This window comes from Triticum aestivum, chromosome 7B, assembly GCF_018294505.1.
Source record: "Triticum aestivum cultivar Chinese Spring chromosome 7B, IWGSC CS RefSeq v2.1, whole genome shotgun sequence".
Lineage (NCBI taxonomy): Eukaryota > Viridiplantae > Streptophyta > Magnoliopsida > Poales > Poaceae > Triticum > Triticum aestivum.
Genome location: NC_057813.1, coordinates 47,701,769 through 47,715,440, shown reverse-complemented (window position 1 = coordinate 47,715,440; position 13,672 = coordinate 47,701,769).

Sequence of the window (13,672 nt, the reverse complement as noted above, 5' to 3'; positions counted from 1 at the left end):
TGGGACACCCCTGCAGGGTATAAACTTTCGAGAGTCGTGCCCGCGGTTATGGGACAGATGGAAATTTGTTAATATCTGGTTGTATAGAACTTGACACCAGATCCGAATTAAAACGCATCAACCATGTGTGTAGCCGTGGTGGTCTTTTCTCGGCGGAGTCTGGGAAGTGAACACGGTTTTGTGTTATGTTTGAACGTAAGTAGTTTCAGGATCACTTCTTGATCATTGCTAGCTTCACGACTGTTCCGTTGCTTCTCTTCTCGCTCTCATTTGCGTATGTTAGCCACCACGTATGCTTAGTCGCTGCTGCAATATCACCACTTATCCTTTCCTTACCCATTAAGCTTTGCTAGTCTTGATACCCATGGTAATGGGATTGCTGAGTCCTCGTGGCTCACAGATTACAACAACCACAGTTGCAGGTACAGGTTTTGCGACGATCATGACGCGAGAGCTATGTTTGCTTGTTTTGGAGTTCTTCTTCTGTTTTTTTCTTTGATCAGGGGATAGGTTCCAGGTCGGCAGCCTGGGCTAGCAGGGTGGATGTCGTTTGAGTTTATGTTTGTGTTTCATCCGTAGTCGGATGGTGCCCTTATGTATGATGATGTTGTATTCATGTGGCATTGTATGCCTCCTGTATGTATCCCCGTCTATTATGTAATGGTTTGATGTAATGATATCCACCTTGCAAAAGCGTCTTCAAGATGCGCTTCTATCCTTGGTGGGACCTTCGAGTTCCTTTAGGATAGGGTCGCATCTTGGGCGTGACAAGTTGGTATCAGAGCCTCGACCGACCATAGGAGCCCCTTGATTGATCGTGTAGTTTGGCCATTGTCGAGTCTAGAAGAAAACTGTTTTCGGAGTCTAGTTATATCGGAGAGTAGGAATTCTTTTTACTCCTCAGCCCCTTCGTCGCTCTGGTGAGGAATCTTGATGTAGGTGTTTTGAGTTACTTCTCTTCCCCTTCAAATTTTCTTTAGGATCACGCGGTTAGTTTTTCGATCGTTGTTCCTCAGCTCTTTTCATCCAGTGCATTTCTCGTCAAGTTGACTCGAGCCTCTTCATCTTTGCCAAGTTCAATCCTCAGTTGTTTTCTTTTCCCACCCGCCCACCCTTTTCTTATGGGAGCCGGAGCCCATAATCGAGTATCCATACTACTCCTGCGCAGCCTTTGCATTCTTTCAACCGGTGTTTTCTCTTGAAGTTATTCGTCGGTTCTACCTTCCAAGTTGCCTTATTTCCCGCCCTCCCACCCTCCTCTTTCCAGAGTCTGAGCCTCTATTCGAGAAGCTATTTCATTCATGCGGAGCCTCTTTAGTCTTTCCTCAATTGTCTCAACCGATGAATTCTCGTCTCGTTTGACATTCTTCATCTCTTTTGTTTCTTAGGTGGATTCAATTCAAGTTTTCCGGGTTGATCATATTCTTTTCCTTGGATCAAGTGTTCCCCTTGCTCGTTCGCCTCTTGTCATTTAATCGTTCCGGAGTGCGGAAGACATCTCAGCAGTTTCACATGTGTTCCAATTAATTCGATGTTGTCACCTCATTCAAATATTTTAATTGTTCCGGTGCTACATCTATCCCTTCAACAATCCTTTTCAACGGTGTTTTTCTATTTAGTGGGCCCTAACCCATAGGTCTTTTTCCAGGATCTTACCTGACTCTCCTAATTATTCCGGAGCTATTCCAAATTCTTTTCAGAGTTTGACGTAAGAATGAATTTCATCAGCCACATGCCTTCTCCAAGACCGCTTCCAAATTCTTTTCATTGCTGGCTCAACCTTTAATCTTTTCATTCTCCCAGAGTATCTCAGTAATTTTGGTGGTGTTCCTCATCGTTTTTCTCAACATTTGAAGTCTGAGGAAGAGTTTTCCTCTAAATCTTGTCTATTCTCTCAAAGGTTCACGGTTCTAGCTTCATGTTATCCTCTCGAATTATTCCATTTGCCAGATATTCCTTTTCTTACCCATCCAGAGTATGTCAGGAGTTGTTTTCAGTTTCTTTTCACCGAAGGCCATCATTCCAGAAGAATTCTTTGTCCTCACATTCCAGCTACCGCTATCCAATTATCCCCATGTATCTGTCAAGTATTCTTTAATCAGCTTGTTATCTCTTCATTCTTTTGCATCTAAATCCCCTCTAGCATATTGGTTCTTCTAATTCTTCCCGGTGATTCATTCTCTTTCGTCAGTCATTTTCTAATTCTTACGATGGTTCCTTCAGATACTTTTTCCTTTGTTATCATATTAATTCACTCGTTCTTTTCAATCCTATTGGTGGTTCTTGAAGACCTTCTCAAGTTTGCGATATGTCATTTCTCAATCCTTTTCAAGAAGAATAAGTAATATGACAAATCCATTGCTTGTCATCAATTTAACTTGATGAAGGATAAGCATACAATAAATCTTATTCTTATTTCCTCCAAGAGATTAATCCCTTCCTTCGGGGTTTGTTCTTGATGAATAAATTCTAGTTCCAAGTGTTTTCATCTTTTCTTTTCCGGAGTTCAAATTTTCCTCGGCTATTTTGTCGGAACCTCCATCTAAATCACCGCAAGGCTTGAATATTTATTCTTTCATCCTTCATTTCTATCTCATCATCCTTTTGCCATCGGAGTTCTTCATGGTGGTTCTTCATGATTTAATTCATTCTTCAAGAGTTCATCAAGATATTGTTGGAGGAGCGCAAATATCTTTTCCTCTTGTGTCTCGAAGTGCAATTAATTCTCCGTATTTCTTTTGAGGCGGAGTTTTGCTTTTCTTCGTTATTCCCAGATATTCAAGCATTTGGTTGTGGTATAATTTCACCTCAAGTTTTGAGTTTTTTTTGATAAGTCCGCAACAAGCTTATTCTTTCGTTGTTGATTTTCTCAACAACTCCATTCAACCCTTCCTTCTAAGTTCTTGTTCTTCCATCAGTTCTTTTCATTCAATTCTTTCAATTCCCCCGGAGGCATTGCATTGTTCATCTCGTCAAGTGCCATCTCATTGGGTGAAGTTCATGTTCTATTCCTCCCATTTTCAGCCCGAGTGTTGCCGAAATTCTTCCATTCTTATTCCTTTCCTATCTTGTTATAACCGGAGTGGTTTCAGATCTATCTTGTTTCCATGAGCATTTGATTCTCGTCATATTCGCCGTTCATCTTTTCTAACCGAGTGCTCTCAACTTTGTTCATCTTCTCTCTTGCATTTTTAATTCACCTCTTCCTCTTTCTCTTCCGTCTCGTTCCTAAGATCTCGGGGCGAGATCTCTTGTTAGTGGAGGAGAGTTGTAATGCCCCGGATTCGATGCGCCAGGTGTCTTCTAGCTATTTGTTGTTGTTGCCATGTCATTGCTTGCGTGTTGCATTTTGCCATGTCATCATCTGCATATTTTTCAAAACTTGCATCCGTTTGGGTTTCCCCGGTTCTCTTTGTTATCCGTTCGGAGTCCATACCACACACGCACGCGCCAGTCGCCCCCTCTTAGACCTTGTTTTGTGACCCACTATAAAATATTCTCGGAATGGGCTGAGATTTGCCGAGTGACCTTGGTATAGCACCAGCAGACCGCCCGTCAAATTTTGTTCCATTTGGAGGTCGTTTGATGCCCCAACCGTTAACCACGTAGCCCGAAACCCCTCTCTCTTTGCAGCCCAGCCCCTCTTCACCACAACGCATGAGCCCATCCAAACCCCCTCCATGCTCTCGGTCGTTCGATCACGATCGTGTGGGCGAAAACCGCTCCTCATTTGGACTCTCCTAGCTCCCTCTACCTATAAATAGGCCCTCTCCCCGAAATTCACGGATGATTCCACCCTAACCCTAGCCTCCTTATTCCTCCGCGCGCCGGACACGTTCGCCCCGCGACGGATAGATCCCGCCGCCGTCCGCAGCCAGTGGCACGCCGCCATGTGGCAGCGCCGCCGCCCGCCGCCCGCGGCCCGCTCGGCCCGCAACCGGCCCTCGAGGCCCATCCCTCCGCCGCCGCGGGCACCTCCCGTCTCCCGCACCCCACCTTGCCTCCGCCCGGGCCCGTCGCCGCGGGCCGCCGTCTCCGCCGCGCGGGCGCCCGGTGCCGCCGCCCCGCCTCGGTTCCGCCGCCTGGCGCCGCCCCGGCCGCCCGCCAGACCGCGCAGCCTCGCCGGCCACGACCACCACCCCGCGCCGCCCGAGCTCCGCCGTGGGCGCCGCGCCTCGCCGCCAGCTTCCTCCCGCCGGATCCGGGCAGGAGATGGCCAGATCCGGCCATCCCCGGCATCCTCTGCCCCTTTCCGCGCCTCGGCTGACTTCCCCGATCCACCGGAGCTCCATTGCCACCCGTGTTGACTTTTCCCCCGAAGGTCGTTTTTCTGCGAAGTCCTGAAAACTTTACATTCTGGTGCCCTGTTCATCGTGCCATAACTTCTATGCCATAGCTCCATTTTGCACGCATAATATATCCAAATGTTCATTGTGAGATGATCTTAATTTATTTCCATTGTGCCATGTTTGTTTGAGTCAATCTTGATACCCTAATGATCATCGCAAGAGTGCTATATGATGTTAACTGCTGTCTGCTAACAGAACTTGATGTTTTGTCTTTTTCATTGCATTTTGTGTGTGCATCCTATGAGCTTGATATCTACATGAGTTTTGAGCTACATCATGCCATATTTACAGTGGTGCAATCCATGTATTTTTGTGAGTCTTGTACTGAGTGCATCAAGCTCGTGAAGTAGGGTACTTGTTGTTACTGTTTTGCTAGGCTGAATCTGCTATATCATGATGCTATGTAAACCTGCTGCTACAAGTCATTCTATGCAAAATTTGGAGATGTTCACTAAGGATGTTTTGTTATTCATGTTATGATCTATCCATCAATGCTCCTGGTTGCATTTATAGCCTGCTGTAGCTTGTTGTAATATGGCTCTTAATTTGCAAAATAATGTTGCTGTCAGCCTGTTAACATTAAGTTCAATTTTGCCATGAGTTTCGATAGTGATCCATGCACCCCATGACTATTCTATTGCCATGATTAGCTTCATAATTATGTCATCTTACTGTTGTTTGACTTCACATTCCATGTATTTCTCTGGTGAGTTGTACAAGCTCACCAACATGCCTACTTAACATTGTTCCTGCCATGTACTGTTATTCTGAATCTGTCATATCATTTGCCATGTTTGCATGGATGCTACCATGTTTTCTGTTGATCTTTGGAATAAGTTCAGTTAGGGAGTTTAGTTCTTTGTCTTTATTATTAGCATGTCGTGCTCTATTTTGCCATGATAGCTTGCTGTAACATGTTTTTTGATAGCTCTAAACATTGCAACCTGATGTTATTTCTGCCATGTCCAGTGATTTTTGCTAAGTCCGCGAAACTGTTATTACTTGCTATTTTGCCATGTCCTTTTGAGCAGGTTATAGTGTTTTCTGGATATAGCTCAGTGTTCATGCCTTGCAATGCTTTACCTGTACTTCATGTCCATTCCTTTTGTTTTCCTGTTCAGGTGCTGTAGCATATTTTCTTGATGCTTGCAAGATGCCTAGTTGCTATTTTGGACAGCTTGTCCTTTAAACTTGTTTCATGTGTATGTGTTGAACCGTTGCTCCGTTTCGAGTGTGCTTTATATGAAACTTGCTTAGAATTGCATGTAGTTTCATCTTGTCATGTTGAATCCTTGTTTTGAGAGTGTGTGCTTGATGTTTGAATGTATTTTGCATCAATGCCATGTTTAACTTGTTTTGCTCATATCTTCTAGGACGTAGCTCCGAACTAAATGAACTTTATATGAAACTTGACTAGAATTTCGTGTAGATCATCTTGGTGCATTTTAACTTGCTATTTACGAAATTTGCATATGAGGACTTACCGGATTAGTTATATGTTATTTCTGGCCTCATTTAAACTTGCTTTGATGTGTTGCTCTTGTATGCAGCATCTCTTGCCATGAGTAGCTTCATGTAGCTTTGTCATGCATCATGCTTGGTTGTGCATCATGTCATGTTTATATGTTGTGTGTTTACCTTGTTGTTTGCTTCTTTCCGGTTGTGCTTCTTCTTGTTAGTTCCTGTTTTGTTGCGATCTTGAGGATTCGTTCGTCTATGCGCGGTTCGTCTTCGTTGCTTCATCTTCTTCATGGACTCGTTCTTATTCCTTGCGGGATTTCAGGCAAGATGACCGTTACCCTGGATCTCACTACTATCATTGCTATGCTAGTTGCTTTGTTCTATCGCTTTGCTGTGCTACCTATCACTTGTTCTTCAAGACTCCCAACTTGCCATGTCAGCCGCTTACCTTTTTCACCCTTCCTAGCAAACCATTGCTTGGCTATGTTACCGCTTTGCTCAGCCCCTCTTATAGTGTTGTTAGTTGCAGGTGAAGTTGAAGATTGTTCCATGATGGACATGATTATGTTGGGATATCACAATATCTTTTATTTAATTAATGCATCTATATACTTGGTAAAGGGTGGAAGACTCGGCCTTATGCCTGGTGTTTTGTTCCACTCTTGCCGCCCTAGTTTCCGCCATACCGGTGTTATGTTCCTTGATGTTGCGTCCCTTACGCGGTTGGGTGATTTATGGGACCCCCTTGACAGTTCGCTTTGAATAAAACTCCTCCAGCAAGGCCCAACCTTGGTTTTACCATTTGCCTCACCTAGCCTTTTTCCCTTGGGAGTCGCGCTCTCGAGGGTCATCTTTATTTTAGCCCCCCCCCCGGGCCAGTGCTTTTCTAAGTGCTGGTCCGAACCGAGCTGCCTGCGGGGCCACCTCGGGGAAACTTGAGGGCTGGTTTTACTCGTAGCTAGTCTCATCCGGTGTTGCCCTGAGAACGAGATATGTGCAGCTCCTATCGGGATTGTCGGCACATCAGGCGGCTTTGCTGGTCTTGTTTTACCATTGTCGAAATGTCTTCTAAACCGGGATTCCGAGACTGATTGGGTCTTCCTGGGAGAAGGAATATCCTTCCGGTTGTAGAGAACTTGACACCAGATCCGAAATTAAACGCATCAATCGTGTGTGTAGCCGTGATGGTCTTTTCTCGGCGGTGTCTGGGAAGTGAACACGGTTTTGGGTTATGTTTGAACGTAAGTAGTTTCAGGATCACTTTTTGATCATTGCTAGCTTCACGACCGTTCCGTTGCTTCTGTTCTCGCTCTCATTTGCATATGTTAGCCACCACATATGCTTTGTCGCTGCTGCAACCTCACCACTTATCCTTTCCTTACCCATTAAGCTTTGCTAGTCTTGATACCAATGGAAATGTGATTGTTGAGTCCTCGTGGCTCACAGTTTACTACAACCACAGTTGCAGGTACAGGTTTTGCGACGATCATGACGCGAGAGCGATGTTTGCTTGTTTTGGAGTTCTTCTTCTGCTTCTTCTTCGATCAGGGGATAGGTTCCAGGTCGGCATCGTGGGCTAGAAGGGTGGATGTCGTTTGAGTTTCTATTTGTGTTTCATCCATAGTCGGATGGTGCCCTTATGTATGATGATGTTGTATTCGTGTGGCATTGTATGCCTCCTGTATGTATCCCCATCTATTATGTAATGGTTTTATGTAATGATATCCACCTTGCAAAAGCGTCTTCAAGATGCGCTTCTATCCTTGGTGGGACCTTCGAGTTCCTTTAGGATAGGGTCGCATCTTGGGCGTGACAAGTTGGTATCAGAACCTCAACCGACCATAGGAGCCCCTTGATTGATCGTGTAGTTTGGCCGTTGTCGAGTCTAGAAGAAAACTGTTTTCGGAGTCTAGTTATATCGGAGAGTAGGAATTCTTTTTAATCCTCAGCCCCTTCGTCGCTGTGGTGAGGAATCTTGACATAGGTGTTTTTTAGTTACTTCTCTTCCCCTTCAAATTTTCTTTAGGATCACGCGGTTAGTTTTTTGATCGTTGTTCCTCAGCTTTTTTCATCCGGTTCATTTCTCGTCAAGTTGACTCGAGCCTCTTCATCTTTGCCAAGTTCAATCCTGAGTTATTTTCTTTTCCCACCCGCCCACCCTTTTCTTATCGGAGCCGGAGCCCATAATCGAGTATCCATCCTACTCGTGCGCAGCCTTTGCATTCTTACAACCGATGTTTTCTATTGAAGTTATTCGTCGGTTCTACCTTCCAAGTTGCCTTATTTCCCGCCCTCCCGCCCTCCTCTTTCTGGAGTCTGAGCCTCTATTCGAGAAGCTATTTCATTCGTGCGGAGCCTCTTCAGTCTTTCCTCAATTGTCTCAACCGGTGAATTCTCGTCTCGTTTGACATTCTTCATCTCTTTTTTTTCTCAGGTGGATTCAATTAAAGTTTTTCGGTTTGACCATATTCTTTTCCTTGGATCAAGTGTTCCCCTTGATCGTTCGCCTCTCGTCATTTAATCGTTCTGGAGTGCGGAAGACATCTCAGGAGTTTCGTCTGTGTTCCAACTAATTCGAGGTTGTCACCTCATTCAAATATTTTAATTGTTCCGGTGCTACATCTATCCCTTTAACAATCCTTTTCAATGGTGTTTTTCTCTTTAGTGGGCCCTAACCCACATGTCTTTTTCCAGAATCTTACCTGACTCTCCTAATTATTCTGGAGCTATTCCAAATTCTTTTCAGAGTTTGACGTAAGAATGAATTTCATCAGCCACATGCCTTCTCCAAGACCGCTTCCAAATTCTTTTCATTGCTGGCTCAACCTTTACTCTTTTCATTCTCCCGTAGTATCTCAGTAATTTCGGTGGTGTTCCTCATCGTTTTTCTCAACATTTGAAGTCTGAGGAAGAGTTTTCCTCTAAATCTTGTCTATTCTCTCGAAGATTCGCTGTTCTAGCTTCATGTTATCCTCTCGAATTATTCCATTTGTCAGATATTCCTTTTCTCAATCATCCAGAGTATGTCAGGAGTTGTGTCGTGGAATTAACACGTCAGATGTCCTCATGAAAGGACTTAGTCGTGGAGCCATCGCGATGGGTTAGCTTGAAGGGGTTAAACCGGACAAGGGACATGAGAGTTTTATACTAGTTCGGCCCCTTCGATGAAGGTAAAAGCCTACGTCCAGTTGTGATGGAATTGATTGGGTTTCGATGACCAGGGAGCAAATACGCTTTGCCTGGGTCTCGAGTTGTTGTTTCTTGCCTTTGAACTACCGACGGGTCGTCCCTTTATATACATAGGTTGACGCCCGGCCGGTCTACAGAGTCCCGAGGCCGGCTCATACAAGTGTCTGGCTCGGTCTCCCCTTTCCTAACTTACAATACAAGTTATACAATCATAGCGGTTTACTACCTTGGGCCCTAATCCGCCTTTGGGCTCTGGGCCTCTGAACTTCATCAGTAAAGCGCCATCTTCTGGATCTTTACGGGCTTCATTGTAGTTGAGGGTGAACCGGCCCCTCCTGGGCGGTTTACCCTTATTAGTTATATCCCCAACATTAGGCCCCATGTTGATTTGAACCAGTTCATGTCAATCTCCAATACTTAGAAAAAATCCGTGAACATCTTCTTACATTTCTCATAAACCGCCGTGATGTCTTCTCCTGTAAACTTTTGTTAAACCGATGTGACGTCATCCTCTGGATATAGCAGCGGATTGTCATGACATCATCTCTGTATAAAAATATTGAAAAGATTCCCTTTATTTATTGCTCCCGTAGATCGAGGCGACAGCTGCATCCTCTTTTGCCGCTTCAGGCCCCTCGATTTTTGCGCCTGCCGTTTTATCCTCTTGCCTTTATAAATAGGGCAAGGGGGTCTTTCCATCCCCCCCCTTGCCTCTCATCTTCCTCCTCACGACCCGAAGAACTCGAGCACCATCGCCGCCCCCGTTGATCCTCGAATCTGCACCGACCAGGTCGCTGCATCATCCTGTTCGTACCAGAGACCCTGCAACACTCCTCCGCCGCTGAGTAGCCCTGGTAAGTTCTCTTCCCGTAACCCTAGATCTCCATTAGGGCTTTGAGTTCATCCATGTTCGTCACCGTTTATCAGTACTCCGCCTTTCTTATTGAATCTATATATGCCTGTTACTTTTCTTCTGCGGCTAGATCCATGGTTTTAGTTTGCCGCATCATAGTGCCTTATTGTTCTTGGACAGACTCCATCGGGACCTTCTCTGTTCCTCTTATCACCATTGTAGGGATAAAAAAAACTTCTTTACTGAACCACTGTAGATCCAAGACTATACTGTTATTTTGTGAAACCTGTTTCTGCAACACTTAGCAAATTTCAGCTCTCCCTCTTCTAGTTAAGGGCGGTTTAACCTTAAATAGTTGATAATCCGCCATATACCATTAGCCCTTACTTAAACCGCCATCTTGACTTGAATAGTAATTTCCGGTTTATCTCGCATATAGGATTTAATCAGATTCCCCGGTTTAACACCAATTAGTGCTCCTGAACCGTCAATCATAAACCGGCCTTCATTTTCCCTTTACAATTTGCTTTTCAAGATGACCAAACAATTCTCTGCTTGCAACTGGGTTCCGTCCCGGATCACGGAAACGCAAATCAATGGATACGTTACCACTGGCGCTTTAGCCTCAAAAAATGTCCTTCACTGGCGAGTCCCTAGCCCTGAGTGCCCTCCTGAGCCTCAAGATGGAGAGGTGATTATATTCATGCAACACCTAGACCTGGGATTCATCCCTCCTGGATCAAAGTTTTTCCAGGATGTCCTTGCGAACTTTCAACTCCATCCACATGATATTGGACCGAATTCCGTGTCCAACATATGCAATTTCCAAGTGTTCTGTGAAGTTTACCTTCAAGAAGAACCATCTATGGAGCTTTTTCGGGATTTTTTCATTTAAACCGCCGCACTGAGTTCTCTGATGGTCCCAACATGGAACTTGGCGGGGTATCAATCCAGAAGAGAAAAGAAGTTGATTTCCCTCATGCAAAACACCACAACCATCCCAAAGATTGGAACCAAACATGGTTTTATTGTCAGAATACTGCCCCTACTGGAGAAAATCCGTTGCCGAGTTACCGTGCTCACTGACTCAGCGACGGCCATCCATTGCCTCTACGGCTTACCACCAGACAACGTCAAGCCTATGCCCCTCAACTTGCTAAACTCTAGGCTTTCCTTGCGAACGATTTGACTGGCATTGATCTCGTCCGCTGCTGGGTTTCTTGGGATATTCTGCCCTTAAGTCACTGTCTCGGTTTAATGCGTGAATATTCCGGCAACGTCAAGGATCCTCAATGATACCATCAAATAGAAATGACTGATGATGAGGTTACTGAATCTGTGAAAAAGATGCTTGATGAACCGATCACCGCATTCAGCCAAACCGGGCTGCGACCTTTTTACGCCTCCAACGAACTGCCAGTAGTAAAAAGTTTAACTTTATGCTTATTGATCCGCCTCCGCTTTAACAATGTATTAATACTCCTTTGTTTAATTTCACAGACTAATAGCTCCTTCTGGAAGAGGAAGACTCAAGATAAACCAGTAAGGGCTCCTCATGTGAAGAGCAAAGTCACAAAGAGAGCAGCCAAGAAGAAAACTGCCGAGTCTTCTGATCTGCCAGAAGACGTTGATGAATCGGATTAATAGGTAGAAATTGATGTTGGAAATATGCCCTAGAGGCAATAATAAAATGATTATTATTATATTTCCTTGTTCATGATAATTGTCTTTTATTCATGCTATAATTGTATTATCCGGAAATCGTAATACACGTGTGAATACTAAGACCAAAACATGTCCCTGGTGAGCCTCTAGTCGACTAGCTCATTAATCAACAGATAGTCATGATTTCCTGACTATGGACATTGGATGTCGTTGATAACGGGATCACATCATTAGGAGAATGATGTGATGGACAAGACCCAATCCTAAGCATAGCACCAGATCGTGTAGTTCGTTTTGCAAGAGCTTTTCCAAATGTCAAGTATCTTTCCTTAGACCATGAGATCATGTAACTCCCGGATACCGTAGGAGTGCTTTGGGTGTACCAAACGTTACAACATAACTGGGTGACTATAAAGGTGCACTACAGGTATCTCCGAAAGTGTCTGTTGGGTTGACACAGATCGAGACTGGGATTTGTCACTCCGTATTACGGAGAGGTATCACTGGGCCCACTCGGTAGTGCATCATCATAATGAGCTCAAAGTGACCAAGTGTCTGGTCACGGGATCATGAATTACGGTACGAGTAAAGTGACTTGCCGGTAACGAGATTGAACGAGGTATTGGGATACTGACGATCGAATCTCGGGCAAGTAACATACCGTCTGACAAAGGGGATAGTATATGGGGTTGCTTGAATCCTCGACATCGTGGTTCATCCGATGAGATCATCGAGGAGTATGTGGGAGCCAACATGGGTATCCAGATCCCGTTGTTGGTTATTGACCGGAGAGCCGTCTCGGTCATGTCTGCATGTCTCCCGAACCCGTAGGGTCTACACACTTAAGGTTCGGTGACGCTAGGGTTGTATGAATATGAGTATGCAGTATACCGAAAGTTTTTTGGAGTCCCGGATGAGATCCGGGATGTCACGAGGAGTTACGGAATGGTCCTGAGGTAAAGAATTATATATAGGAAGTGTTGTTTCGGCCATCGGGAAAGTTTCGGGGTCACCCGGTATTGTACTGGGACCACCGGAAGGGTCCCGGGGGTCCACCGGGTGGGGCCACCTATCCCGGAGGGCCCCGTGGGCTGAAGTGGGGAGGGAACCAGCCCCTGGTGGGCTGGTGCGCCTCCCCCTTGGCCCCCCTGTGCCTAGGGTTGGAAACCCTAAGTGGGGGGGGGCACCACTTGCCTTGGGGGGCACTCCACCCCCCTGGCCGCCGCCCCCTTGGGAGATTGGATCTCCAGGGCCGGCGCCCCCCTGGGGGCCTATATAAAGGAGGGGGGAGGGAGGGCAGCCGCACCCTGTGTCTTGGCGCCTCCCTTCCCCTGCTACACCTCTTCCTCCTCCCACAGTTGCTTGGCGAAGCCCTGCCGGAGTCCTGCTGCATCCTCCACCACGCCGTCGTGCTGCTGGATCTTCATCAACCTCTCCTTCCCACTTGCTGGATCAATACGGAGGAGACGTCACGCTGACCGTACGTGTGTTGAACGCGGAGTTGGCGTCCGTTCGGCGCTAGGATCTCCGGTGATAGGATCACGACGAGAACGACTACCTCAACCCTGTTCACTTGAACGCTTCCGCTTGCGATCTACAAAGGTATGTAGATGCATTAATATCACTCATTGCTAGATGAAATCATAGATGGATCTTGGTGAAACCGTAGGAAATTTTTTATTTTCTGCAACATTCCCCAATAGTGGCATCATGAGCTAGGTCTATGCGTAGTTCTCTATTGCACGAGTAGAACACAAATCAGTTGTGGGCGTAGATCTTGTCAACTTGCTTGCCACTACTAGTCTTTTCTTGCTTCAGCGGTATTGTGGGATGAAGCGGCCCGGACCGACCTTACGCATATGCTTACGTGAGACAGGTTCCACCGAATGACATGCACTAGTTGCATAAGGTGGCTAGCGGGTGTCTGTCTCTCCTACTTTAGTTGGAGCCGATTCGATGAAAAGGGTCCTTATGAAGGGTAAATAGAAGTTGACAAAATCACGTTGTGGTTATTCGTAGGTAAGAAAATGTTCTTGCTAGAACCCAATTGCAGCCACGTAAAAGATGCAACAACAATTAGAGGACGTCTAACTTGTTTTTGCAGCGATTGTCATGTGATGTGATATGGCCAGAAGTTGTGATGAATGATGAATGA